At 46.5% G+C, this 27728-nt stretch overlaps 1 long non-coding RNA gene across 1 annotated transcript; it reads right to left on the reverse strand.

Moving 5' to 3' along the window:
• Nucleotides 1-14649: 14649 nt before the first annotated feature.
• Nucleotides 14650-20768, reverse strand: LOC107977433. The gene is made up of 3 exons (XR_003483631.2): nucleotides 20592-20768; nucleotides 17547-17739; nucleotides 14650-15400 (listed from the first exon to the last, which is right to left on the reverse strand). It is a non-coding gene; the product is annotated as an uncharacterized LOC107977433 (long non-coding RNA).
• Between the last annotated feature and the right edge of the window lie 6960 nt (nucleotides 20769-27728).

The following is a 27728-nucleotide window of genomic DNA, read 5'->3' on the forward strand; positions in this document are numbered from 1 at the left end:
TGGAACGTTCTGCTTAGTTCTTCCATGCCTATCTGCAAATGGTTTTCCTGCAGGTTTTGGGCTGCCAGGCATGATAGCCAGTGGATTTGAAGAGGTAGCTGTACCCTCAGGACGACACAGGGGAGCTTCTCACAACCCCAGGAGACAGCCCAGCTCGGGGTCCTCCCTCCCAAAGGATCCAAGCACACACACCAAGCTCCCTCTATGCCCATTAACAGAAAGAACTGCTTCCTAGAAAGGACGGCCACGTCACCACTTCCCTCCCCTTCTGCTTCTGGTTGCAATAATCTTTGTTGATTACGAAGGAGAAAATGCATTCACATCTGTCCTTGATCTGCTAAGTCAAGAAGGGCACAGAAACGCGCTGCACAAAGCACTCTGGCGAGCCCCTCCCGAAAGCCAGTTCCCATCCATCGACTGCGGGCTAGCAGGAACTCCCTTACATGTGTTTTTGATGCCGAGATTGTAACATTTGACTTTCTTCTCCTGCTCCGAAGTGTTATCCAAATAAATAAGAATTAGAAGATGTTTGTTTAAACCTAGATACATGACCTGAGGTTTTTGTTTCTCTTCCGACTTCAGCATAAAGCCTACCCACTTAATCCCTGCACTTTAAAGCACCGCCATTTATTTATATATTTATCTAATCAAGTCTGCCTATGCTGTGAACTGCCTCTTTCTTGGCAATGTGCAGGCATGGAGGGTGTTTTATAGTCTCACCAGCATTGAAGGCGCAGCTCTCTAGACGCTGCACAGGCTCCGAACTTACCTGGGCCGGTGGGTGGGCATTCTAGACACTGCCCAGGCCCTGTCCTTACGTGGGCCGGTGGGCATTCTCTTTGGGGCTCTGCAGATACTTCCTGCCCCATAGCACTGGGGAAGGTGATCATCTTATAGTTACTGTTGGTTTTAGGATAAGGTCCACATCTGGGCCCCAGGACTCCAGCTGGCAGGGCCTTGCACTGGTCCTTTCCCGGTGTCACCTGGTACCAGGCCGCCCCTCTGTCTGGCCCCCAGTACACTGATTTGCTCTGGTTTCTACCCATCTTGGGTCCTTCAGATCTCCCCAGTTTTCATTTGGGTACACCCTTCACTGCCTTTTCTTGGGTCATTACTTACCCATCCTTACTCCTGTAACAAGTTCCTCAGTCTGGGATCTGCTGTTACCTGGAGTCACTGATCACTCATGGTCTGTGACTGCCTTTCAAATTTCTGATCCAACTACCAGATTTCAAGTTTCCTGAAACCAAGTCTGAGTTTGTTAGTGCTTTAGTTTATGGCAGATTCGACAGTGCCCAGAACATCTATTTATGAAAGGACAGAAAAGGGACTTAGGAGTGGCAAACACGAAGGAGGAGAGAAGGAGGAATGTGTCCACAGAACTGAGGAGCTCTGCCACTGGGCATTTTGGTGTACTTTACCAAAAGTTTCTGTTCATGCTATACAGTATCAGGACAAAAGGTATTGCCGTATTCTTCTATATTTTATTTTGACAATGATTGAGATGAATAACCAACTAAAAGCCTCTAGAGCAGAGGCTTGGAAAGCAGACAGGAAGGCAAATGCAGGCTTTGGAAAAGGCAAGACAGACATTTTCCCAGGACTTGTATAGCTCAGGACCAATTCCAGGCTCAGGAATGTCCTTGGAGGCTCTGGGTTCTCAGCTCTGACTGATCTTCAGAGAGCACACAGGCAGGAAGTTAAGGGCAAGTTGACACCAAGTGTCTGCTGCTTGAGTGCTGAAGACATGTCCCCAAACACCCTAGAACCCATCTTCAAAGACTGGGCGTGGGCACCTGCTCTCTGCACTTAGGGAAAGCTCAGCCCACTGACTAGATAACTGTTGGACTGCTAGAACAGAAATTCTGGTAGTCTTGGATGATGGATGGCGGGAATACAGACTTGGACACATCTGTTCAGAGAAGTCACTACATAGGCAACGACTGTGAGTGTTGACTGCACACTGGTGGGCAAAGGGAGGATTCTGATTTCTAGGGTGGCTATGTCCTAGTACTAAAAATGCTTAGTTAGCAATCTAGTTAGCAAGATAAAAAGTTAATAATTTAAAGGGGCTGGAGAGATGGCTCAGCCAATAAAGGCAAGGCTCACAATCAAAAAATATAACATGTGCTCAGAGACCCACAGGAAGCCATATGCAAAAAGACGAAGAAAGGAAGGAACAAAGAAAGCCATCGGCACACAGTAAAATGATGCAAATTGTAAAATGAAAACAAACAGACAAAAAAACCAAATGTAAATGCTTCAGCTTAGTAGAAACAAGATGAAAAATATAGCATGTGTACCCAATGACATGCTTGAGTAAGAGAAATAAAAAGGAATCAGCAAAATTAGAAATAGAGGGGCTAGAGAGATGGCTCAGTCAGTAAGACGCCTGCCGTGTAAGTGTGAGAGCCAGAGTTTGAGTCCAAGCCCCTCTGTAGAAATACCTGGGGCAGTAGCTCACACCCCAGTCCCAGAGACAGAAGCAGAAGGCCCTGGAAGCTCATCCACACTCATTGGCGAGCTACAAGTTCAGGGAGAGAACGTGTTTCAAAAAAATAAGGACGGGGAGGCAATTGTTGAAGAAAACTGAAGTTGACTTCTGACTGCCACACTCACACACACCCATAATATGGACATGCATATATGCACACACATGTACTCACATCCCTGAAGAAGACAGTAATGGTAGAATTGAGGCACAACAAATATATATATATATATATATATATATATGTATATGTATATGTATATGTATATGTATATGTGTGTATGTATGTATATGTATATATATAGTATAATTTTTTGAATTCTTTCTTATCAATAATGACTTTAAAAGAAAATGATCCAAAGTGTCCATTTAAAAGGCAGAGAAGAACTGTGTGCTGTCTACAAGAAACTCATTTTGGATACAAAGAGGTCAAGAGTGTGAAGAGGAAAAACCTGTCTAGAAAGAGTGACCAAAAGGAGCCTGAGTAACTACTGATACCCAGCATGACAGACCTCAAGATAAACTTTGTTAAAGAGACTAAAGAGATTACAACATTACCAAAAGAATCACTCTAGAAAAGTTTCATCGTAACAGTAATTCCTGCTCCTCAAAGCACAGACCCTCTCAATATGAATGATGACGCATGGGGTGAGATTGAGAATCCAAAACTAATCCCATACGATGCTGACCATGACTTTGACAGGAGGTTCAAGACCAATCAAGGAGAAAACAATGGTGTTTTTAATGCGTGGGTCTGTGACAACTGAAATTACACCTGCAAAAAAAACTAACTTGGGTCCCTGCCCTATCATAGAGTGCTTAAAAAAATAACCCAAAGAGGCCAAACACCCTCACGTTAGAGCTAAAAGAACACAGCAACAGAAGAAAGCATAGGTATGATTCCCTATGTTTTTAAAGATTATTTTATTTTTAAAATGATGTGTATTTGTCTGTGTGTGGGTATGTGCACATGAGTGCAAGTGCCCTCACAGGCTAGAAGAGGGCGTCAGATACCCCGAAGCTGGAGTTGCTGGCAGAACTCAGAGAACTATCATATGCAATAGTCATATATGCTCTCAATGAATCATCTCTCCAGCCCCCTAGTGATTTTTCAAGTAGGCAATGGTTTATAAAACATGGTATCAGTTGCAAAAGAAAAGCAGTAAATTAGATTTCGCTGAAATTACAATTTTGAGTCAAAGGGATGTTATTAATGAAATGAAAAGGCAATCTACAGGATGAGATAAAGTATTGACAAATCATATCCTCGGTATAGGTTTAGTATCCACAACAGAAAAAAATTTCTAAAACTCAACATAAAGAAGAATCCTATTAACAATGGGCAAGAGACTAGGTTTGGCATTGTTTTTCAAGGAAGACACATAAACAGACAAGAAACACGTCAATAGTTGTTAGAGAAACCTCAATAGTTGTTAGAGAAAATCCCCACCCAAACTGCAGTGAGGTACTTTACACCCAGCAGGATGGCCAACATGAAAAAGATACACGACAATAGTAAGAGCTGGTCAGAACCAGGTGTGGTGGTTTGTGTCTTCATCCTTCCACTCTGGAAGCCGGGTAGGAGTTCAAGGCCAGCTTGTACTACAGGATGCCTTATCTCAAAAAGCCCAACATGTCACTGGAGATGAGAAGCCATTGGAAGTTTTCTTCATTGCTGTGGAAATGTAAATTGTTGGAGCCACTGTGGAAAATGGCTTGGCAGTTCCCCAAGAAGTTAAAAATAGAATTTCTATGGGAACCGGCAATTATACTTCTAGGTATATTCTCATGATCATTGAAAACATCTGTTAGGACAAAAACTTGTTCCCAAGTGCTTGTAGTGGCATTCTTCATAATAGCCCCAAATGGAAACAACCAAGAGGCCCATCAGCTGATAAATGGATAAGCCAGATATGAAGACCGGACATAGATTGTTCAGCCATGAAGAGCACTGCAGCACTGATGAACACTGCATCACTGGTGCACCTTGAAAATATTATGCTATTCGGAAAAGTACCAGACAAAAGGCCACACATTGTTTGCATCATTTCTATGCAAGTTTAAGAAAAGTCAAATCCATGGAGACAGAGAGATACGTGGTTCCCAGGAGCTGGAGGGGGGGGGATTCCCTCGAAGGGGGTGGAGTTCCCTCTATGAATGATGCAGATGTTTTGGCATTTGGATAGTGGTAGCACTAAACACCATGAGTCAGAGGCAGTTCAAGTCTAGCCTAAGCTACACAGTGAGTTTCAGGCCATCCTGGGCTAATGCAAAAGACTCTGTCTCCAAAAACTAAAAATATAATGGTGAAAGTGGTGCACTGATTATTAATTTTGTATATAAAATATTGCTTATCTGATAATGAAATCTGTGCAATGCTCTCAGTATTGCTGCTTCACTCTGTGGCTGTGACGCAACACTGCATAAAAGCAACTTGGGAGGAAAGGGCTTATCTGGCTTGCACTCCCGGGTTATAGCCATCATCGAGGGAAGTCAGGGTGGAAACTCAAATCTTTGAATTTGAAGCAGAGACCTTGGCAAGAGGAGGGAAAGGTGAGTCACTAGGTCTAGCTTCTGCCATCAGGACAGTGAAAGGTTCCCCAAAGTGTCTCCAGTACTCCAGCAGGTGCATCAGGGCCATACTTAACGTCAAGAAGGGTGTGAGAAAGTACCCCTCTCAATACTTATTAGATGAAATACTTTATCACAATATCTCCCAGGGAGAGCAATGTCCACTGGGGCAGGGGAGGAAGTAGCTTTCCCCTTGAATGCTACCACTGAGTGATGAGTAATTCTATCGGGAGGATTTTGAGAAAGGCTCCGAGGACAATATAATACTCAATGCCTTAGTTAATTTATTATTGCAGCTTTCAGAGGATTATGGCATTCATGCTGTGTATTTATCATCCTGCCACAGGAACAATGACTAAACAGGAGACTCAAACAGTGAGTATTTGCAGTGGGCAAATTTGCTAAGTGCAGAGGAATTCTCCTCCCCACAGAAGAGGAGGAGGAGAACATGGAGTTACCTAATTTTCTTGCACCAAAAACAAGGAAACTGTTTCACATGCCATTGGGCATATCCTGGTTTCTCCTTTCAACACTGTGAGTTCATGTTTCAACATGGCTGCCAACCAGGAAGAGAAGTGTTGGGGAGACATTTGCTCTGTAGGTCTTTCCCCTCCTTCTAGCCGTCTCAAGGAACTTCTGAAGTTATTTGATCCCTGCCATGCTCTCTGAGCTTCGGTCTCCAACCCTTCTCTTTACTGTACCCAGGGATTCTTCCTTAGGGGCTTTGCCTACCCTTTCCCAGATATCCAGGAAGGAGACTAAAAACCATCTGCAGGATGACGTGCAAGAAAGAACCAAGATGACTGCCAGTTCATCCTGTACCTGATGTATTTATTAATTTCTTTCTGTAAATGGGATCTCTTTATCGTGTAGAAGATAAGGGGCTCCCTCAAAGCTCCTGGTAGCAGAGACCAGGCAGGGGAGAGTCACCGCTCACCGGGGTCCATGTTTTCCAAGGCCTTAGAAGTTTTGTATGTGGCACGTGTGCTTGATGTTGTCACTCTGGCTTGAGTTGTGCTTTGAGGACAAATGGCAAGCATGACATAGCAGACAAAGGGTCCATGGTAGACACACTGAAATCCCAGCAGGAATGTGGGACTATGAAGGACCAGCAGGGATGCCCTGTTCCAGTGGTCACAGCAAAAGCTCAGGGCACCATCAGTCACCCTGTTTCTCTGTTTACCCTATAGTTAGAAGCAGACCCAAACATTTCATTTTCTTTAAAGGTGGGGGGTTTGGGGATCACTGGGGGCTTGGCAGAAGCCCTAAGCTGGAGAAAACATAAATCACATAAATGCATGTGCTTGTATATACACGCAATGCAGCTAACATGAGTAAAAATATAGGGCAAAGGGAAGCAAAGCTAGAGGGATCATCTCTTGTCAGAGGCAGATTGGCTCACATGCGTGGACTATGATGTCCTCCCCTGAGCCCATAAGCTCCCCATAGGCAGTGAGAAGCAGGGACAACCAAGTCATGCAGTTTGCTGTATCTATAAGGTACTTTTCCATCCACTTGGCTGGATATTGGAATAAATGAACTCCTGTAAGAATTTCCATGGGGTGTCACTGATTATACCAAGACCAATGCCCCTAGTGGTATCCTTCCTGTACAAAGGGACAGTGTAATGTCACACACACACTTCACACAGCACCCTCCAGGTAAGTTGATGGCCCCCTGACCTCAAGAGCAGTTTAGTGGTGTCACTGGGAAGGGTCAAGAGTCACTCTTCTCTGATGCTTGCTAAATCTAGACACTGACCCTGGGGAAAATGGATGAACAAGGTCCACGTCTGCTTTACATGCTTAGCTGGGATCCAGGAGCTGGAGTGCAACCTCCTGGGCAAGAACTTAGAGGAGTCTACAAAGTACACAGTCTTGTAGTAAAGGCTCCTGCAGCCAAGGCTAGAGACCTAAATTTCATCCCCTGGACCCACATGGCAGAGGGAAAGAACTGTCTCCTACAATTGTCCTATGACTTCCACACATGCATGCCCTATTAATTAATCAGCCAATTAGTTAAAAGGTAATAACTTAAAAAGTAATTCAGGAGAAAGCTTCTGGAATACAAGGGCATATTGTCAGGGTCCACACCCATCACACTGCATCTTGACTGGGCTGGCATCAGACCTCCCATGAGTAAAATGGAGTTTGTAATTGGATTTTTCTGTGGGGCAGTTGTGAGGTGTAGCTCACAGTGTTAAGTGTATAGAACAGCTGGCCTTCAGTGGGCTCTCCATCAATACTAGGGTCCTCGCTCCAGGGGCTCAGGGAGCAGGAGGTTTGGCTATAGTGCGCACACTCTGGAGGAAGCTGGTGGGATGCTGGAATCTGCTCTAGGAGCCAGCTCCATGCTGCTTCTGCTTGCAGGCGCCCAAGAGCACCTTCTAAACTCCTAAAAGGAATAACAGCCTGGGTCAACTTTCCTGAGAGGTCATCTACTCCATCCCACCCTCTCCTTCCCGGAATGGCACCCTGCTGTTTCATGGCAAGGACACCCCAAAGCCTTGTTGTGCAAACAGGACAATGATTAAATAAGTCAATGAAAGGAGCTTTTACTCTAGGGAATCCTTCACCGCCCTGATTCATCCAGGAAAACCTCCAACATTAATTAGAGAGTGTCCTAGTTCACCAAAGTAATCAATAATTTATGGACTTGTTTTTGAAATATAGGACAAAAGACAAGTAAAGCCAATCCATTGTATTAATGACAACTCCAGTGTCAATGCATCTCCCACAGACTGTCCGCTGTACCTCCCTTTGTCTCTCTCTTGTACCTCTGAGTTACTGCTACTTATTTTCCTGGAAAGTCAGGGCACTGGAGTGACTGAAATGTGTTGGTCAGCTATTGCTCCGATAATGCCAGGTAACCAATGAGATCATAAGCTTGACAACAAGTGATGCTTTTCTTACTCATGAACCCGGGGGTTGCCTGGGTAGCTGTGCTTCAAGTTGTGGATTCGGCTTAGATGTCCTTTGGGTCACTCGCTCTTCAGCTCATCTCATGGTGAGTGTCAGAACCTTCAGAGGGACAGATAGAAACTAAAACCAACGTTTCTGTCAATGTAGACTCAAAACTGGCACATCTCTGTCCCCATTACAAGGTAGAGCAAGTAGCCTAGCCAAGTCTGATATCAAAAGTGCAAGGCCATATAACCCCACACAGGAGGACAGAAAGGGACAGCCTGGGTTGGTGAAACTCAGTGGCTGAGGGAGTGGCAGGAGCTGAAGCTGCCTTCTCTAGTCCATGTCTCCCACCGAGCCCCACATTTCATTTCCTCTGATAACCTAGGTGTGGTGGTTTGAGTGAGAATGGCTCTGTAGGCATTTGAACAGTTGACTCTCAGTTGGTGCTGTGTAGGGAGTTTTTGGTGATGCAGCCTTGCTGGGGGACATTTGTCTTGGGAGGCTTTGAGACTTGCCTTTCTTTCCAGTCCCCACCCCTCCACACGCATACATACCCTTCATGCTTGCTGCTGAGGATCTGAGATCTCAGCTTCCTGCTTCAGCTGCCACGCCTCCCCGCCATGACGGGCGTTTAAACTTCTGGAACTGTAAACTCAAATAAACTCTCCTATAAGTTGCCTTGGTCATGGTGTTTTCTCACAGCAAAAGAAAAGTAACTAAGACACCAGGCAAGGAGAATCTAGAGCAATGGTTGATGTTTGCCCAAAACATCAAATTTTGGCTAAAACAGATCAGATCGAGAGCAATGTAGACATGGAGGCTCAAAAGGTTCCATTTAGCCGGCTCCTGAAGGCCAATGGCTGTGCCACTCACATCTCCTTTTGTTGTTGTTGTTCTGAACCAGGGTGTTGTGCAGCCAGAGCTGGCCTGGAACTTGCAGTGTAGGCAAGAACGACTTCAAACGTGTCATCTTCCTGCTCTGTCCTCTGGAGAGCTGCAACTACAGGTGTGCACCTGTTGTCTTGCAGTGTTGATGATCCAGGCTTAACGCTTTCCTGGCGAGCGCTTATCTGAGTTACACCCCAGTTCTCAGCAGCTGCCCCAGGAAGCAGCCTGAGAAGAGATCTACCTAAACTGTCTAGACATCCCTTGAACAAACCTGTGCTTTGTGCATCTTCTGTGGACTGGTCACTGCAGCCGTCTCCACTGGGACTCAACCACGAGCATTCAGCAAGGTCAATACCATGGGACAACAGCATGCTAAGAGGCCTCGGGTGCATCCGCTGGGTGGACCCATGGCTGAAACTGACTGATCTTGTCTTCTTTCACACAGAGACTCTTCTATTGGCATTTTAGACCACTGGGTGTAAAGGAGTTCACATGGTTTGGGTGGGGGTGCTTGTGAAGGCTGTGTTTTGGAGAAGGATCTGAAGGAAGGTTATGAGGAGCCGTGAGATAACTGGCAGAGTGCCAAGACAGCGAGGAGGCAGGACAGTCTCAGGGAAGGAGCTTGATCAGCCTGAAAGGCAATGGAGGGCCACAGGGTGGGAGAGTAGTGAACAAGGCCTTTGAAGTGGCGGGGTCAGACTACACGGGGCTACAAGAGCCCTGAACTTGGGATCTGGACTCATTGAACCAAATGAACTTGTCTAACCTAAACCTTTTGCCTCTTGGACCTGAACCCCCTTGTGTATGTGGAAACGCATTCTGCACCAGAGTTGGGTGTGGGTGGGCGTCCTGCTCAGTATAGCCAGGTATGTCAAAGGGTAGAGCATTCAGCCACTCAGCAATGACATTCCATCTGCTTCTCTGGTTGCTCCTAAGACACCAGGAAGTTAGGTCATTCTATAGGGAGGAAATATGCCAGGCACTGGGGTCAGCTCGTCTGTGCAAACAACAATTCTTCTTAGCACTTTCATTCTAGAAGCTTCCTTCCGCAGCTCATGTGGAGAAGCTAGTCTGACAAATGCTTAATGGAGGAGTTTTCAGTTAACAACTAACTTCATAGTCTGGCATAAAGGGGTCACAGGTGTAGAGGGGTCACTGGTATAGAGGGGTCATAGCTTTAGGGAGTCAGGACTGTAGAGAGGTCACGGCCATAGAGGGGTCACAGCTGTAGATGGGTCACTGGAGGCAGAAGACCTAGAGCTTTTGCACATGGCCCAATTCTTGGTTCAGTGTATTCATTTGGGATCTAAAGAACCACACTTTGGTAGTCACTGTCAAGTCCAAGAATTCCCAGCACCCTCCATGAAGAGATGAGGATAGTGTTTTCTGACACCACAGTGGCCCACATGGTAATTTCAATCTTCTCCAACCAGGAAAAGGCTGGGACATTTTTGTTTTATTTCTTAATCCCATTTTTAACTATTTACCTAAACTGCTCATGTTTTCCAGAAGAAATGCCTTTGTCCCTTTGGAAAGCTGAAGTCATTTTCACTCTTTATGCTTACCCAAATCCGAACCACCAAAGGCCTCATCAGGCAGGCCCCCTATCCATGGCTTCTAGGTATAATTAGTGTCCATTAGAACTGTCCAACTGACCAATCACAGACGGCTCCTCAGGGAGCCAGGGCTGGGACAGAGCTATTAATAAAGTCATACTTAATAGAGTTTTCTCCTGCTGGGGCGGGGGTGGGGAACCCATCTGTCTGTCTCCAACCCCATGCATCCCTTGCAGGTCCTTCAGGCATCCCTGAGGAGACAACTCTCACAGATGTGAGCAGCAAACAAGCAACAAAAGAGAACCACACACAGAAAATGACCGCAATCAATGTTTATGGACATTACCAAAGAGCAGTTGCCAGTGTGCTGTTATCGGGTAAATGCACCTTGCATTCCTGAAAACAGAAGAGGAGGAGAAAGCTGAAGGGACAGTGCTTTTTGCCTACGCTACTTGAGGAGGTTGTGTCTTCCCTCTCTTGAAGGCATTCCTTGAAACCGCAGCAAACAAACCAGCCAGTGAGTAACAAGTCCAAGCCCATCCCTTTCTTCTACTCTTTCCTGAAGAAACACAGCATACCTGTTTACAGAGGTCAGCCTCTGGAGGTAATTAACAATGTATCTCTAGGGTGCAGCAGGCTGTTTTGTCTACAGTAAACCCCACAACCAGATATGACCACACCTATGTGCATCTTATGCTTCTGTTGTCTCCGTCCCTCACTCATGGAATGGACATAAATTCTTGCAGTCATGCCTTCTGCTGGTTGGAGGGCAAGGGAGTCAACATCCCCATTTAACAGAAAAATGGCAGGGATACCACCACACCTAAGCCAAGAGGCCAGATCCCTTTGTCCTGCTGAAGAGTTAGTTCTACTGTGTCATTAGGTAATAAGGAATGCTTTCTTCTGCTTCACTGATAGTTTGGGTCGACTCCTTTTCCATATGTTCCCATATATTACAACCTAGACTGTAAAATGTTTGAAAAATAAATTAAAAGAACATGTCACAGAATAGGATTTTATATAAGATCTGGGAGCTGGCAGTTGACTTGAAGTCTGCATAGGTTATTAGAGAGAACTGTAACTATGGGACAGTGGTTTTCAAAAGTTGAAATAGATGGATAGATGATAGATTATAGATAACAGATAGATGATAGATAGATGATGGATAGACAAATGATAGATGATATATGATGGGTAGATAGATGATAGATGATGGATAGATGATAGATAGATAACAGATAGATGATAGACAGATGATGGATAGAGATAGATAGATAGATGGATGGATAGATGGATGGATAGATGGATGGATAGATAGATAGATAGATAGATAGATAGATAGATAGATAGATAGATGGGAATCTCAGTTTGTAACAAAGAGCCTTTTAAAAAGCAGCAACTGGGATGAAAAGCTGAGAGGAAGGTTTCGGGGACAAGGTGAACAGGAAATGATGGATAGAAAGTGAGCTAGAAGGGTCTTTGAAGGCAACAGGGATTCTTGCCAAGCTGACCAGGGAAGCTTCTTGCTGAACGTAGCCCAGATAACACACCAAGGATAAGAAATTCTAAACTGACACTGACTGGGTCCTAAATTCCCGCAGAGGACGGGCACACCCGAATCTCACCCTAGGAGCTGGCATCAAGGGAAGGCAGAGCAAGCAGGGCAGCTCCCCTCTGATTTCAACCATGATAATGCTTGCTCCCTGCTTTACCTGAGGGGAAAGGTTGGAGGCTGGGAGTCTGCATCCCTACATCACTCCCACCCAGAATCTGTCCCTAACTGGCTGTGATTCAAATTCCTCTGCCTTTGCTTTTCTCACCTATGGAATCGAAAGCAGAGAATTGAGCAGATGGATTCCAAAGGCCATCTTGGCCTTGAGATATCTTGGCTTCCAGGGCACACCTGTATGTTATGATAAATCTTTCCACCAAGAGCCGTCCGAGCCACGTGGGTGGTCTCTGCCAGCCACCTGAGTACTGCCTGCTGAGTTAGGGCCCCAATTAATGCACAGAGAATTATATTAGGTATAAATACTGCTTGGCCAATGACTAGGATTCTCATCTGTTAGCTCAGTCTCAATTATCATAAATCTATATATTTTATAAGACTTACCTTATCGGATACCTTCCATTGGTGTCCTACCTAGCCGGTGGCTCACATGACAAATCTGGAGGAAGAGCGGAGGGGAAAAGGGACACTTCCTGCTTGTCCTTCCTTAAATATGAGTCTCCTCGCTATGTCACTTCCTGCCTGGATCACCACTTCTTTACTACATTTCCCAGAATCCTCTTTGACTCCTAGTCCTGTCTAACTTGCTGCCTCATTGGCCAAACAGCATTTTATTCAACAATCAATAAGATGAACATACACAGAAGTACATTCCCCATCACCTGTAACCCTTAGTCCCTGCAACCAGGAGACCACACTGTGCTTAGAGAGTGAGTTGGGTGTACATATGGAACCTCACCCAGACCCCCAAAGAAGCTTTGATTTCACTTTCATGTATTAAGTTCTAGGGGGCATTGGGCTGGGGAGAGGTAAATAGTATTGGAAATCTTAGTTGCCCGGATGTTTTGTTCAAGTGTTGTCAAACTTGTCCTAACGAGGTTGGTCTGTGTGAATGAAGACTCAAGTCCTTTAATAAAGTCAAGGAGGGGGTGTAATTATTTCACTAGACCCAAGATAAATGATAAATGGGTGTTTATTGGGGAACAATTACACAGAAAGATACAAAGAACCGCTGGAGCATTTCTCTGTTCTTCCTACCAGATGGGCTGACCCACCAGAATGGACCACACAAAGGAAATCCAGGCCTCAAGCTCCCCTCTGTCCCCTTCCGGCTGCCCGAGGCCACGCCCAAGGGGGTGCGGCCACTGTTAAAAGTTCATTGCAAGACTGCTACAATAAAGCCTCTCTTCCCTCGTTCCAGGGGGCTCTTAATTTTAGCATAGCTCTGGAACAACTTTTTCTTCAGGGTGTAGATGGATGCTGGGTAACAATCTGGGAGACTCTCTAGTTCAATCCACGCTATTCAGGTGGGAGCAGGGACTGTCTGTGCAGCTTCGACCTTAGCTTGTCAGGGCCTCAGCATCCAGTGACCCAGAAACAGGAAACAGAACTATAAAAAGGAGTGCGTACGTGGGAGCCGAGGCTTAAACTCAGTGGTAGATGGCCCGGCCCGCAGAGTGTGCAGGAGTCCCCGAGTTTGGGCTCTACTACGTGGGGGAGGGGTGTGGTCAACATTTTTCTAAATGTCCTTCTTTCTCCAAGGCCCTTCACAAGGATGTATTGGCTTGGCTGGTGAGATGGCTCAACTGGTAAAGGCCCTTGCCAACAAGCCTAAGGACCCCAGTTCAATTCCTACAACCCACACAGTGGAAGAGAGAACAGACAGACACACATAGACAGACAGACAGACAGACAGACACACACACACACACACACACACACACACACACACACACAATTAGGTGTCCATAGGGAAGGGGCCCCATTACCCATGTCCAATAGTTCAGGGATCATGACAGAGGGCAACGGAAGATCCTTCCCTTCGTTCCCCACCCTCCAAAGCCAGGGAGCCCATATCTGGCCTCTGAGCCCGATTCTTCAGCTGCTGTGGCTGCACACTCCCCCACCCCAGTGCACACTATTGAATAAATATGTCTGGCCCAGCTCCATGAGGGAGTTCTGGAGAGTCGCAATTGTTATTTCCAGGAATGTACAGACACCAGCAAAAATTCGTTTCCCAAACGCCTGGCTATTTTGAGAACCAAATCTCCCTCGCCGTAGCAATCAAATGGGGGCCTTTTCAAGTCTCACTTTACAATAGAAACCTGTTCCGCCTTCAGCTGCCTTTTGCCTACAAGAATTCAATAAGAGAGAGAGAGAGAGGGAGAGGGGCCATTAGCATTTCCTCTTCCCATTTCTGCTCCAGCACAACATGCATTCCTGGCCAACTTTCTTGACTCTGCACCTTAGTAAATTCCTCCTGACAATAGTTAGTGACAAGCGTGTCAGAAACAACAAACTCCGCCATCTATATGGCTTATCAATAATTTAGTCTTTCCCCCCTCGTGAGAGCCTGTGTGTTTTACAATAATGAAATATATGATTTTAAAAATAAATAATAGGCTGTTGTCAACCCGATAGTAGCTGCAAGTTATGAATGTGATTGATTGATTGAACATTTGACTTCATCCGCTCCAGCAGGATCAAAGAAAGGCTCTTCCACCCGCCTAAGGCCACTAGCAATTTATTTAGAGACTGTGTTCGTATCCCAGCAGGTAGCAATATTGGACTGAGGTACACAGAAAATCAGCTCTTTGAGGTTTTTTTCCTCCCCGAGTCCAAGGGAAGCAACAAATGAGGATTTTTTTTTTAGTTCATTAAACCATTAACCACTTAATCACTAAAAACAAGACATTATAAGTACTGTTCCCTTTAGCTGGGAACAGAAGGGAGGCCACTTTGCTGAGGTCTAGTAAGGCAAGGTGGGCTTGTTTGAAACAATGTGACAGTCTGTAATTTTTTATTTATATGGTGCTGTAGTTTTTTTTTCTTCATCTTGACTAATCAGCTTGGCAACAGCCACACTGACATTCCAAAGTGACAGGTGTCTGAATTGCAATGAGCTATCTATGCAACAGCCGAAGTGGGGGACGGAAGAAACAAGAGAGCCGAAGAGATGTTTGCAAAGCAAATACTGCAACTGCTAGAAAATGGGGGACAGGAAAGACCCACAGGAGGAGGAACTCAGCCCCCCAAATTCAGCCAGAGCTGAGCTGCTCCTTCACTTGGTGTCTGGTTGGCTTATAATGGCTGCCCTTCTTTCCAAGCAGAGTGTGAAGGTCAAGCTGAGAGTCTGCCCTCACCAGCTTGCTTGAGTTCAGTCCTGTGAACCCAAAGTCTCCCCCAAGACGGGAGGGGGCTGTTTGGCATTCTGGTGATCAGAGTTGGTGAGGCATGGAGAGTGGTGCTAGCCAGAGTTCTGTGAATAAAGGAGACAGGACGTGAGGCCCGAGGACATCGCACACAGAGGGACAGCCCATCTTAACAAGCACAGGTTACTGTCTTAGTTATTCTGGCAGGGGAATGGAAGAAAAAGACAGTGTCCTCCCCTTCCGGCTCCCCCGTCCTGTGCTGTCTGACCTCAGGCAAGGCAATTTAATAATCATCCGAATGCTTTTGACTTTGTAGGGCTTTCATCCACGATCTCAAAGCACTTCACAAATTCCAACTCATTAACCTTCACAGCCCACCCTGGGGGACACAGGGCGGGCATGTTTTCCCTGTGGTGGGAACACTCAGCTAGAGGCAGGGGAAACAACTCTTCCTTCAAGGTCACCCGAAGGTTGATCAGGAAACTTGAGAGTTCCAGAGCAGCTGGCATCCACTGCTGATGCTGGGCCCTTAGTTCACCCTCTGAATCAAGTACTCTTCTTGTTCCTGTCCCCAACATAGCTGACAAGAAGGGGCTTAAGCGAGGATTTATTTGGGCTTACAGTTCAAGTGGATACAGTCCACAAAGGAAGACAGGGGTGAACAGCTGGAGCCCCTCATGTACTCATGCCTTGATGGACCATGAAACTGAGAGTGGACAGGAAATGGACTGAGTTTTCAAAGGTCAAATCCTGTCTCCCAGTGACTCACTTACTCCTCCAAGGCTTTATCTTCCTAAACAGCGCCACCAGCTGGAGATCCAGTGTTAAACACATGAGCTGTGAAGGCCGTTTCACACGGGCAGTTGGGCTAGCTCTGACCAAAGAGGCCTCAATACAGAAGGGGCTAGCTGCAGGCTATGAGAAGCACTTACACACTGTATGTTTCATTTACTCCTTCCCTGGAATCTCCGGTGTCTACAGACTCCCATCTTTGAGGCAGACACAGAGGCCAGGGGAGCTTAAAGAATTCAACCCAAGGTCATAATAACATGTTAATATTCCCCACTATTTTGGAATACCACCTGGATGAATACTCTGTTCTTTGGAGTCCATGATGAACTCATGGGCTGATGAAACAGGAATGCCCAAAGCCAAAAGCCCAGAAGCTTGCCCCATTTTCAAGGGAAAAGGTAGCGTGACCAAAAAGCAATTCTGAAAAGAGAGAGCCAGGGACGTGCTGCAGGGGAGGTGGCAGACAACAGAAACTGGATTGATTGGGGTTCTTTCCATGAAGTGGGGGTGTTAAGTGCCTGTCACTGGGCCAAGCTCAGGCTTTCAGGGAAGTCCAGGTGACCTTGAGCACGGTGAGTGTATGTCTGTCTTTTGCTTTCAGGAGTCAGCCTTCTGCTATGGGCATCCACCACCTCACCAGTGGAGCCACGAGGAAGCATCATTCCTGGGACTCCCTTGAGAAATGAGCTTTCTAGGTCACCATGACAGTCCCCTCAATGCAGCTTTTGCTTTGTAGCACATCGCAGGGTCTCATAATGACAAAAAACCTGTTTCCACCGCAGTCTGCCCTTTTCATCTTCCTGAAAGTCCCAAGCTCTGATTGTTACCGGGGCCTAGGGCTGGAGCATTCCGAAGGATCTCTCGCTTGCTCATCCTCCCAGTTTCTTTCTCTGCCATGTTCAATCCCTGCTCCCTTTCCATTTGTAGAGACAAAAGGGAAAAAAATTCCCGTAGCACTGGCTGCTGTCCAGGAGCACAGAAGAAAAGCAAGCAAAGCAAACAACAGAGGAGAGAACAACAAAAGAGCAAAACTCAAACCAAGCTGCTTGAGGATCCTGTGGAGCTGACCAAGCAGGTCAGCGCTGTGGCTTCTTTTCCCTCTTCCTAAGTGTTCGGTTCAGAGTTCAGATTCCAAGAGTCAAATCAAGGAGTGCCTGGAAGTTACTTGCCACTCAATATGTACCCTGGGTCTCTAAAGACTTTATCTGGTTTAATTCTGTCTCTGAGACTGTCCAGGGGGAACGATCTGGCTGGGGTCCCTCTAGAAGCAGAGGCTGGGAGGAGGATCTGCAGCAGACAGTTTCTCTGGGCGGCAAAATACTCCAGGAAACACAGGGAGTGGGAGACATGAGAAGCAGGGGAGAGGGGAGCTGAACAGAGGGCTATGTTGACGAGCTATGCTGAGGGTAATGGGACAGGCCTTTGAAGATGGTCGGAAGGGCTGCACAGAGCCAACCTTACCGTTGTCACTCAGAAAAACGAGGGATCTGGGACACTGTCTACCAACTGTGTCCCATTGCAGAGGGGCTGCTTGGGGCCATCACCACTGTACATCCAGGCTGTTCTATGTCTTCAGGCCCAACTGCCCAGAGAAGAAGCTCACACAGGTGACACCAGTAGCCAGGGGACTGTCAGGGGCTGTCTGCAAGCACCTCTAAGGAAGGATGACATAAATGATTGCCACGATGATGGCTTCCATTGTTAGTTAGCCCAACGGAACCGCAGTGTCTGCGAGTGTAGGCACCAATGACCCCACCCAACGCCATATCGTCCGTTATTGTTTTCATCAGCCACATTTATGGGCAGCCCAGTGCTGGGTTCCAGAGTCACTGAGATCAGTAAAGACAAATGTGGCTCTTGCCTTCAAGGCTGGCCTCATTTGAATATTGGAATACTTGTCAATGCACTCCAGGTTGTGGCCTCAAGCTTGCTATGTAGCTGAGGCTGGCCTTGAACTCCTGATCCTCCTGTCTCACCTCCTGAGTGCTGGATTACTGGTTTGGGGCACCCTGTCTGTCTTATGTGGTACTAGAGATGGAACCCAGGGAGGTTTGTGTGTCAGATAAACACTGAGCCACATACCCCAAGTGTTTTCTAAACCTCAGAGGAATGAGACTGCAAGGGCCAAACACACGCTTGTTAATAGGACTTCTCTTGGGTTGATGGGAGTTTCTTTATGTCTTGCATTTCCACTTTGGTGAAATTTCCTCTAATAAGAATGTATTCTTCTTGAAAAAATAAATTTGCTTGAAAATAAGAGGGAAAGAAATCACCTGTGGAACAGAAAGGTGTATATATCTGGACTTTGCTTTCTTTCCCCCTTGCCCAACTTTCATGTGTATCTAGCACCTGGGGATCCCTGATGAACACAGCACCGGATCTATTGCAGAGTAATTTGGGGTCACTTCTCAAACATGTCTGGGACCTGCAGGTATCAAGTATCTCTTGAAATGTGGAGTTCTTAGGTTACCACAAAGAGAACAAGAACTATCTATTCTTACGATAAATCTTTCTGCCAAAGCCGCTGAGCCCCATCACCACGTGTGCGCTTTATGCCAGCCGCCCGCCCGAGTTAGGGCCAAATTAATGCACAGAGAGATTGTATTAGGTTCAAAGCTGCTTGGCCAATGACTAGGATTCTCATCTGTTAGCTCAGTCTTAACTATCATAAATCTATATATTTTATAAGACTTACCTTATAGAGGATGCCTTTCACTGGCCCCTCTCTTGCCGGTGGCTCACATCCTGCCCCTGGAGGAAGCGAAGGGGAAAGGGACACTTCCTCTTTCTCCTTTCTTAAATATGAGTCTCCTTGCTATATCACTTCCTGCCTGGAACACCACTTCTCTACTACATTTCCCAGAATCCTCTTTGGCTCCTAGTCCCGTCTGACTTGCTGTTTCATTGGCCAAACAGCATTTTATTTAACAATCAGTACGATAAACATACACAGTACATTCCCCATCAATCTATTCTTTTCATTTTTTCTTAAATTAATCCATGGAAATAGGGAGCCTATAGTTGTCCAGGCAGACTCCTTGGTTTGCTGATTAACTTTGATGACATCTTCAATAGTCAGACAGTGACTCTGGTGTCAGCAAGTGCCCTGCTTCTGTCACCATCCCACTGGAGTAGGGACTTCCATGTTGGGAAATTTTCTTGACAACCATCTCTCTAGTAGAGCCTTCATACTTAGAGTGCTCTTATCAAAGTCTCTCAAACTATAGCATGAGCTGTGCTTACAGAGTCAGAAGTAGGGCTACCTCTAGGGTAATAGGTTTGTTGGCACAGTGACAGTTAGCAAAGTAAGTCTTGAAGTACTTTCCATGAAGCTAAAAGAGTTAAAAGAGTATCTTGGAAACATGCTCCCTGGGTTCCCTCAAACCCCAAGATTCTAAATGACTTCTGATGGATGGAAATGTTTCAGTTCTTCAGCCTTTCATTAGTTCAATACTTGGTGATAGGTCCAGACTCCAGTGCTGCCCAAGTCCAGGGTGGGGAGATTAGGGGTAGAGGGAGGGGGACCCCTGTTCACAGGCAGAGTCCCTTAAAGCTTTGCTTCATGTGGGTCTGCCCAGATCCCAAAGGGAAGGTTAAAAATTCTATGTTATGTTCCTGAATGCCTGGCATTAGGGAATTTAATTCTGATGAAACATGTTCAACGTGAACTTGAGCTGAATCTCTACCCTCTGGACACAGAGCTAAAACCCGCCTCCTGCTTCAGACCCTGGAGGCTCGGGGTCAGTATGTCAGGAGAGAGATCCAGAATATACATCTGTCACAACTCTAGGCTGGGTGCTGATGAGACAGGGAGTTCATTCTGAGATGTGATCTCTTAAGTGTGGTTTAGTGATCCTGATTATTCCGAGGCCTGTTTTTTGACATGTAAATGCACTGTTTCCCAACCAATCTCTGTGATATAGGAATATTTGACATTTAATGGACAGGATGGGGCCTTGAGATGAAATCTCATTTAGGGGCTCAATTAATCCTATTGCTGACATCGTGGTGTAGGTGGAAGTGCTAACTCTTGATGTCATCTACCTAGCCTCGAAGCCTAGATAAACAGTCTCTTCGTTCTCCATGGTACTCTGTTGTCTAGACAACACATGGGCATTGACTACAAAATTAGAGTCTGTGATTGCCCATACGAGACCCTCCTACTCCCTTGTAGAGAGGGGCCATCTGAGATTCTGACTGCCTTACCTCCAAAGGCGTGTTTGCAATTCTCCCTTGACTGCATGTGATCTTTGAAGACTAGAGTATATAAGAGGTGGGGAAGTTGGTGATACAGCTTATGTGTTGTTTTTTTCATCACTTTGTAATGTTGCTTTGAGTCACCATGCTATAGTTACTCCTCCAAATAACTCCAATAAGCCTCTCATTCACTACACGGGACTGGGGAAGGCAATCTCTCTGGTCTGTCTGTGCCCTCTCAGAGGTGAGTAGGCACTTCCCACACCTCCCCAAGATGACAAGCAACGCAAGAGACAGTGCAGTTTTTACCTGCTATGGTTGTGAGCTGATGAACCGGGCCAGCAAGCACATAGCATTTAGCACCATGTTGCAGGGCTAGGAAGGGCTGGGAAGGACTTGATCACGGGGAATCAGGCAGGAATTAGGAAGAAGCAAGGGGACAGAAAGCAAGCATGCATGGCTGAAGGTTTGGTCCATTTCCTTTCAGTCCTGTGGTCAGCACTGGTTTGCTAATGTAGGACTCAGGTGATGACTCAGAGGCTATCCCCCCTCCCCCCTCCCCCCCAGGGAGGACTTTGGATTTCAGAAACCAGGCTGCACTCTTAGACATCATCAAGCCTTGGACTTCTCCCACAGACCTCATTGCCCACAGCAACACACAGTAGGCACTCATTAAATATGTGTTGAAAAATCAATGCATCTGACTGAAGAGTGGGGATGACTCGACCCCAGGAGCCACTGAACAAACACCGAGGGCTTTGCTTTAGTCTGTCTGGGTTTTTTTCCTCTCAGAACAAACAGAAAAACCAAAACCAAAACAAAAATATAATCAGATGAAGCTCTGCTGCTGAAAGGGCCTGAACAAACGCATTTGACTTATTATTGCAGGAAAAAAAAAATCAATGACTCTTCTGCCCACCACTGAGCCCTGGGCGTTGACTTGGAAACACTGACTTCGTCCTGGACCAAAGCTCTCCTGAGCCCATGAGCTGAGTGCCCAAGGTTCAGCTCCCCCAGCTGGCTGAGCCTGTGGGAAATCATTTCCTTCTTGGAGCCCAGCCATGGCTTCAGGTATTAACACACACAGTGGCCTCTGCCTTCCAGCTCACGTAGCAAATGGACATTTTAAAAAACATGTGGGGGTGTTGGGGGGGGAGCAGAGTAAACAAGGCAAATGTGGGATTTAGCAGTTTGGAGAGTGAGTCTTGGAATCATCTGGGGAGGATTCAGTAAAGGTAAGAAGATTGGCCCAGAGCTCGCATAGGATTCTGGGAACCTTTCAAATAACAGATTTCTCTATCTTACCCGAGGTCAAGACCCACATCTTTGTCTTAAGACGCCCTTTAGGGCTTTCTGTGGGGAAGAAATGGCAGAAATCCGTGCTGTTTAGGTCCTGGAGCTGCCCTTGCTCTGAACGATCTCCAACCTTCTGTACCCGACAAGGGGTCTTAGGCTGGTGAGAATTCCTCTGCAGAGCACCCTTTGGGAGGATCAGCCTGGCATGCTTAAAAGGGGACCTATGTTCTCTAAAGAGCACACAGGGGTATCTACTTTCATGGAAGCAAAGGATGGAATTGTGGTTTCCAGAGCTGGGAGGGGGAAAGTGGGAACCATAAGGATAAAGGTTCAATTATGAGAAATGACTGACTTCAATTTCCAGAGGACTCGGGGGTAGAGCACTCACCCAGTATATGCAAGGCCCTGGGTTCAATCACCAATAAATAAATAAATAAATAAATAAATAAATAAATAAATAAATAACTATACTATGAATTAATCTGATAAGAGTGTTGACTTCACGCTGAATGCTCTTACTATACAAGTTTCTTGAATTGTTAATTTTATTTTGCTTATTTTAAGAACGAGCAGAAGAAAAACAGATGTGTAACACAGAAAAATGACTCAAGGCTGGGAATCTTGGCTCACATCTATAATTCCAGCTCTTGGGACATTGAGGCAGGAGATTTCTGTGAGTTGGAGGGCAGCCTGGGCTGCATTTTGAGTTACAGGACAGCCTGAGCTACAGTGTGGTACTTTACCTATGAGAGATTGCCTTGACTAATGATTGATGGGTGAGGGCTTGACTCATTGTGAGCAGCATCATGTTGGCAGGCAGGCCTGAGATGTATAAGAAGGCTGTTGACCATGAGCCAGCAAACAGCCTTCCCAAGGTTTTTGTCTGAGGTCCTGCCCCGACTTTCTCTACAATGCACTATCACCTGCGAGCTGAAGCTTCCCTCCTTGGGTTGCTCTGGTCCTGCTGGTTATCACACAGCGGCAGACTGCAAACTAGGACATCCATCAACACACAGGCATCATTGACTCAGTGCAAGAAGACGCAAGAGGCAGTGGTGTGGACAAGGCCAGGGTGGCAGTCTTGGGAGCAGACAAGGCCAGGGTAACAGTCTTGGGAGCAGACAAGGCCAGGGTGGCAGTCTTGGGAGCAGACAAGGCCAGGGTGGCAGTCTTGGGAGCAGACAAGGCCAGGGTGGCAGTCTTGGGAGCAGACAAGGCCAGGGTGGCAGTCTTGGGAGCAGACAAGGCCAGGGTGACAGTCTTGGGAGCAGAGGAGGAGACACAGTGAGACCAGGTCCCGAGCTCATTGTTAGTCAGAGCTTGTGCCTGCTGTCCTGTTTTCCAAGTCTTTGTTTGGCACCCCCAACTGCTGCTAATGAATAGTCATAATTGGAAATAAAATATGAGTTCATACACATGCATGGGTTACTCAAGTCCGGTTAGTAATACTCTATTCTCAGAAATATGAATCTTAGGAAGCTGAGTCAATCCCAAGTTGGCAATCATGGCGTGAGTCTTTTTATCTATTGGCTGGGGCTCTGAGAATCACTTCACTTGAATAATGCCCAGTGATATTCACCAGTACCTTTCAAATTTTCTTTAGTTACTATAGACTGTAGCTATATGTAAAATTTCTGAATATAACTGAACCAAAAAACAGAGAGCCTGCAGTAGGCCCTCTGCATTTGTGTGACAGCTGTGTAACTTGATCTTTTTCTGTGACTCCTAACGGTGGGAGCAGGGGTTGTCTCTGACTCTGTTGCCTGCTTTTGGAACTCTTTCCTCCTACCAAGTTGCCTCATCCAGTCTTAACAGGAGAGGTGGTGCCTAGTTTCACTGCGACTTGGTATACTATGGCTGGTTGATATCCATGCGAAGCCTTTCCCTTTCTGAAGATAAAGGGGGGAGATGGGGGGGTGACAGGATGGGAGGAGGGACTGGGAGGAGAGGAGGGAGGGGAAACTTCAGTTAGGATGCAAAATCAAAAATAAATAAATACAAAAGAAACAGAAATAATTATGTTTAACTAGTTTTGTTAGATATTTACAGTAGTACACAAATAATATGAAGATCATTGAGATGGCCCATTTCTTATGAGTTCAGGCTGTCCATGTATTACCAGTAACTCCAAGATCACCTCTGTAAACTGGGAATATTAACAATGATTAGTTAGCATCAATTCCTGATACATGACTGTTGTGCCAGAGATGGTACATTCCAGCCTTTTAGCAGGTAACTATAGTCATGAACATTTTGCTCAATGAGGTATCAGTAGAAGTGAAAAGGACACTCAGGGGTTGTTTTTATGAGGAAGTTGTCCTTCTCCCTCTCTTTTCCTCCTGGCTTGGAAGTGATGAAAACTGAAGAGAGAACTGGGCTGTGAACTCGTGTCTTAGGAAAGCCAGAGCTGTTCCTGTAGTCTGCTTCCTGCATGGCCACCTGGCTGACTGAGAGGGCATCACGTTCTGCTTCTAGAATTTGATCCCCTGTGTTTGGGTATCTTTGCTACAGCAGCTTACAGCATACATGGGGACACATCATGCTACACTGCCACTCTATGACACATCCTGTACAATAGAACATTACATTGATCACTAAAATATACACAGAGAAGTGGGTAGCTCAGGGGTAGCAACAACAGAGCCTTGGGTTCTGTCCTCAGTGCATATCAAGAAATGCCCAGGACATGGCTTGGATGTAGCCCAGTTTGTAGAGCATTTGCCTAACATGCATGAAGCCCTGGGCTTCATCTCTATCTGAAAAACCAAGCATGGCAGACATACCTATAATCCTGACAGTCAGCAGGCTGCTGGATCAGAGGCCTGAGGTTCTTGGCTCTGTAGTGAGTTTGAGGCCAGACAAGGTTACATTAGACCCTATTTTTTCTAAACAGAAAAATATTTTAACATGGAGAAAAGGGAGGGAGGGAGGAATAGAGGAAGGAAGGAAGAAAGAAAGGAAGGAAGGAAGGAAGGAAGGAAGGAAGGAAGGAAGGAAGGGAAGGCAAAGCCAGGAGGTGGTGGTGTACCCCTTTAGTCCCAGCACTCGGGAGGCAGAGTTCAAGACCAGCCTGGTCTACAAGAGCTAGTTCTAGGACAGCCTCCAAAGCCACAGAGAAACCCTGTCTTGAAACCACCCCCCCCAATGCAGGAAGAAAGAGAGAGGAGAAGCCAACCCTGACATGGTTCTAGAAAGAATGAGGTGACACTGGCTCCGTGGTCATTTGACTAACACTTCAGAGCACTGCTCATGTTTGGGCAAAGTGAGAACCAGCGTCAGGACAGCCACACTCCCGGGCTATACCTGGTATACCACCTCTCCAGGGGAACCTAGCCACCCAGAGTACAGACATTCTTTCCAGATGGTTCTGCAGAGGGGGGCGTCTGTGAGATGGGGCTCACAGCATCTAAGGCTGGTCATTGTCAACACACCTAGAAGTACCTGGTGGCTACAAGAGGTGACCTATGCCTCCAGTGATTCTTTGACAATGGCTAGGAGGAGGCTGAAAGTGTCCATTTTACAGTCCTGCCCCTCCACTCCTGAAACTTGGTCTGACTTCTCTAGCCCTGGGATACAGAGACCTAGAACATATCAGGTCCCCAGGAAGCTCTGTGACCAAAGAACTCACTTTATCTGAGAGCACCTGGCTAGCTTTGGGGCTATCGTCTTGGGAAAACTGATAGTGTCTCTTTGCTTTGGGCTGGGGCAGGGGGTGGGAAAGGCAAAGAAAGCTGAACAAACACAGGAGTGGAAACTGCCCCTTGACTGACACGGTAGCTTTAAGATAGCTTTAATTTTTGTGGATTTTTTAAACCAAGACATTCCAGTGTTTTGCTTAGTAGAAGTCATTAACTATTCTGTAGGAGCCTGAGTCAGGGAGAGGCAGCACATTTTCTGTTGAGTAATGGTTGAGGTTTCCCAACCCATCCATCCATCCATCCATCTGGCAAAGCCAGAGACTCTGCCAGCCACCACCAAGGGGATCCCTTCTTTCACCAGAGGCTTTGTTACTAAACAGAGGCTGCACATCTGAGGGGTGCTTTTAAATGACTGAAAATAGTGAGGAAGAAATCAGTGCAATTACCCAAACCGTTTGCAGCAGGATCAGAACAGGAAAAAGTCTAGCTATGCACCCCAGGCACCGCGAGAGCATTGTGTATGCCACACAGTTAGGCCTCACACAGTAAGCTGTGTCCCAGAGCTGAGCATCTCTCAGATGGGAGTGAGGATGGACGGGTGTTAGCCAGTGAACTCCTTCCCCTGGGATGTTGCATACAGAAGATCTGGCCCTCAGAGCAGAACCCGCAGAGCTTATCTGTCCTCTTCTTCATTGTCTTTACTAGCAGATTTTTACTGAAATTGAGAACATGTCCAGGAAATTGAATCCATTTCCTAGTCTCCTTTCTAATTAGAAATGGGCAGTGCCATTTGTAGAAGGTCTAATGAGCCTTCTGGGAAGATGCTCCCTTCTCCCAGCATCGCATCTTTCTGCTTAGAAAGGAGGTGTGAGCGATCGGTGGCAGCTGTCCTGGCACCAAACAGCAATTTTGGGGTTAATTCATGCAGTGGAGATCAAAGAGCAGAAAGACAGAAGGTCATGCTGCCAGGGGTTGTTAACCTTGTTAACCTGTTAACTGCCACACATACGCTCCATGCACTCACTCCCTCCTTCTCTCTCCCCCCTCTCTGTCTCTGTCTCTGTCTCTCTCACCCCACACTACACTTGTTCGTGCACGCACACAAATCTCTCTGAGAGCCTCTAAAGTCTTGACCTACCAACCCAGGCACTTAATGATTTTTACATGGCACCTTGACTCCTGCCAGGCTCACTTCCAGGAAGCTGAGCTCATGTGATCCCTGGCCCAGTCTCATGTCAGAATGAGCGCAGTCCCATTCAGCCTTAGGTCTCTTTCCTAGCTGCCCCACTCAAAGACCATGAGTGTAAGCTGCTAGAGAGTGAAGAGCCTGCCTTGCTCCCTGGTGTCTCCCCAAATCCCCATGCAGTGCCTCTATAGGGGCTGGGTGTCTACAGGAGGGGCCTCCTGCCTCACCCTGCCTAACTCAGCAATGGCCACATCTGAGAGTCAACATAAGAAGTCATCAGGGTCACTGACAATGTCTGTCTTTCCTGGCATGCGCTTTGGGACTTAGATGTGTCAGAAGGTGGTGTGGTCTCCCTCTCTCAGCACAGACTCTGCTATCCACCCTGATCTTGAGTTTGGCTTGGCTTCCTCATCTCAGTCAGACCACAGAAGGCATTGAGCACACCCCCAAAACCCAGCCCAGCATGGGGATTCCTGATGAAGAACCTTCCAGGTGTGCTCCCTCCCCCCATCCGGCTTTGGAGCTGCGCATGTCCAGAGTCCAGTCTCTCGATGTGGCGTAACATTAATTTCACAGAGTAACCATAACGGAAGACGTTGGTGTAGAAAGGCCTGTAGCTGCACTGCTAGAACAAAGCAAGTCCTTGATAAACACTGTCAGCAACAGCATTGCTGCAACCTCGTAGTGATGTTATCACTGTCAACTAGACAAGATTTAGAATCTCCCTGGAAACACCTCTGGGTGTGCCTGTGAGGGGGCGCCCTTCCCCGACTGAACAAAAGGGTGAAGCAGCTGTGTACCACATTCATGCTCTGCTCTGTTTCCTGTCCCTCTCTGCTTCAGCTGATATGACAACTGTGAATCATACTAAACCTGTCCTGAAGGTCGCTCTCTTTCTCTCTCTTTCTCTCTCTCCTCTCTCTCTTTCTCTTTCTCTTGTCTCTCTCCTCTCTCTCTCTTTTTCTGTCTCTGTCTCTGTCTCTATCTCTGTCTCTGTCTCTCTCTCTCTCATGTTTTGTCCCAGCAACAAGGAGAAGCCAATTCTGCTGTGATCTGTGGTTCCCACCACTGTGCAAAATGGTGACCAGTAGACCTCTCTAAGGTGTGGCTATGGCTGAGGAATCCAGTTCCATTTTAGAGGTAAAAGGGCCGTTTTAAAAAGTGACCTCCTCCCTCCCCTTATTTTTCATTTCTCCCAATTTTAATTCCCATACCTTGGTTAGTGGCATCATTATTTGTTCTTTGGGTCACAAGAAAAGATGATTCCAAAACAGACTCCCACCCAGCATCTTCACCCCCCAGGGTAGACTGGCAGGCGATTTTTCT

Source organism: Cricetulus griseus, chromosome 3 (genome assembly GCF_003668045.3).
Source record: "Cricetulus griseus strain 17A/GY chromosome 3, alternate assembly CriGri-PICRH-1.0, whole genome shotgun sequence".
Taxonomy (NCBI): domain Eukaryota; kingdom Metazoa; phylum Chordata; class Mammalia; order Rodentia; family Cricetidae; genus Cricetulus; species Cricetulus griseus.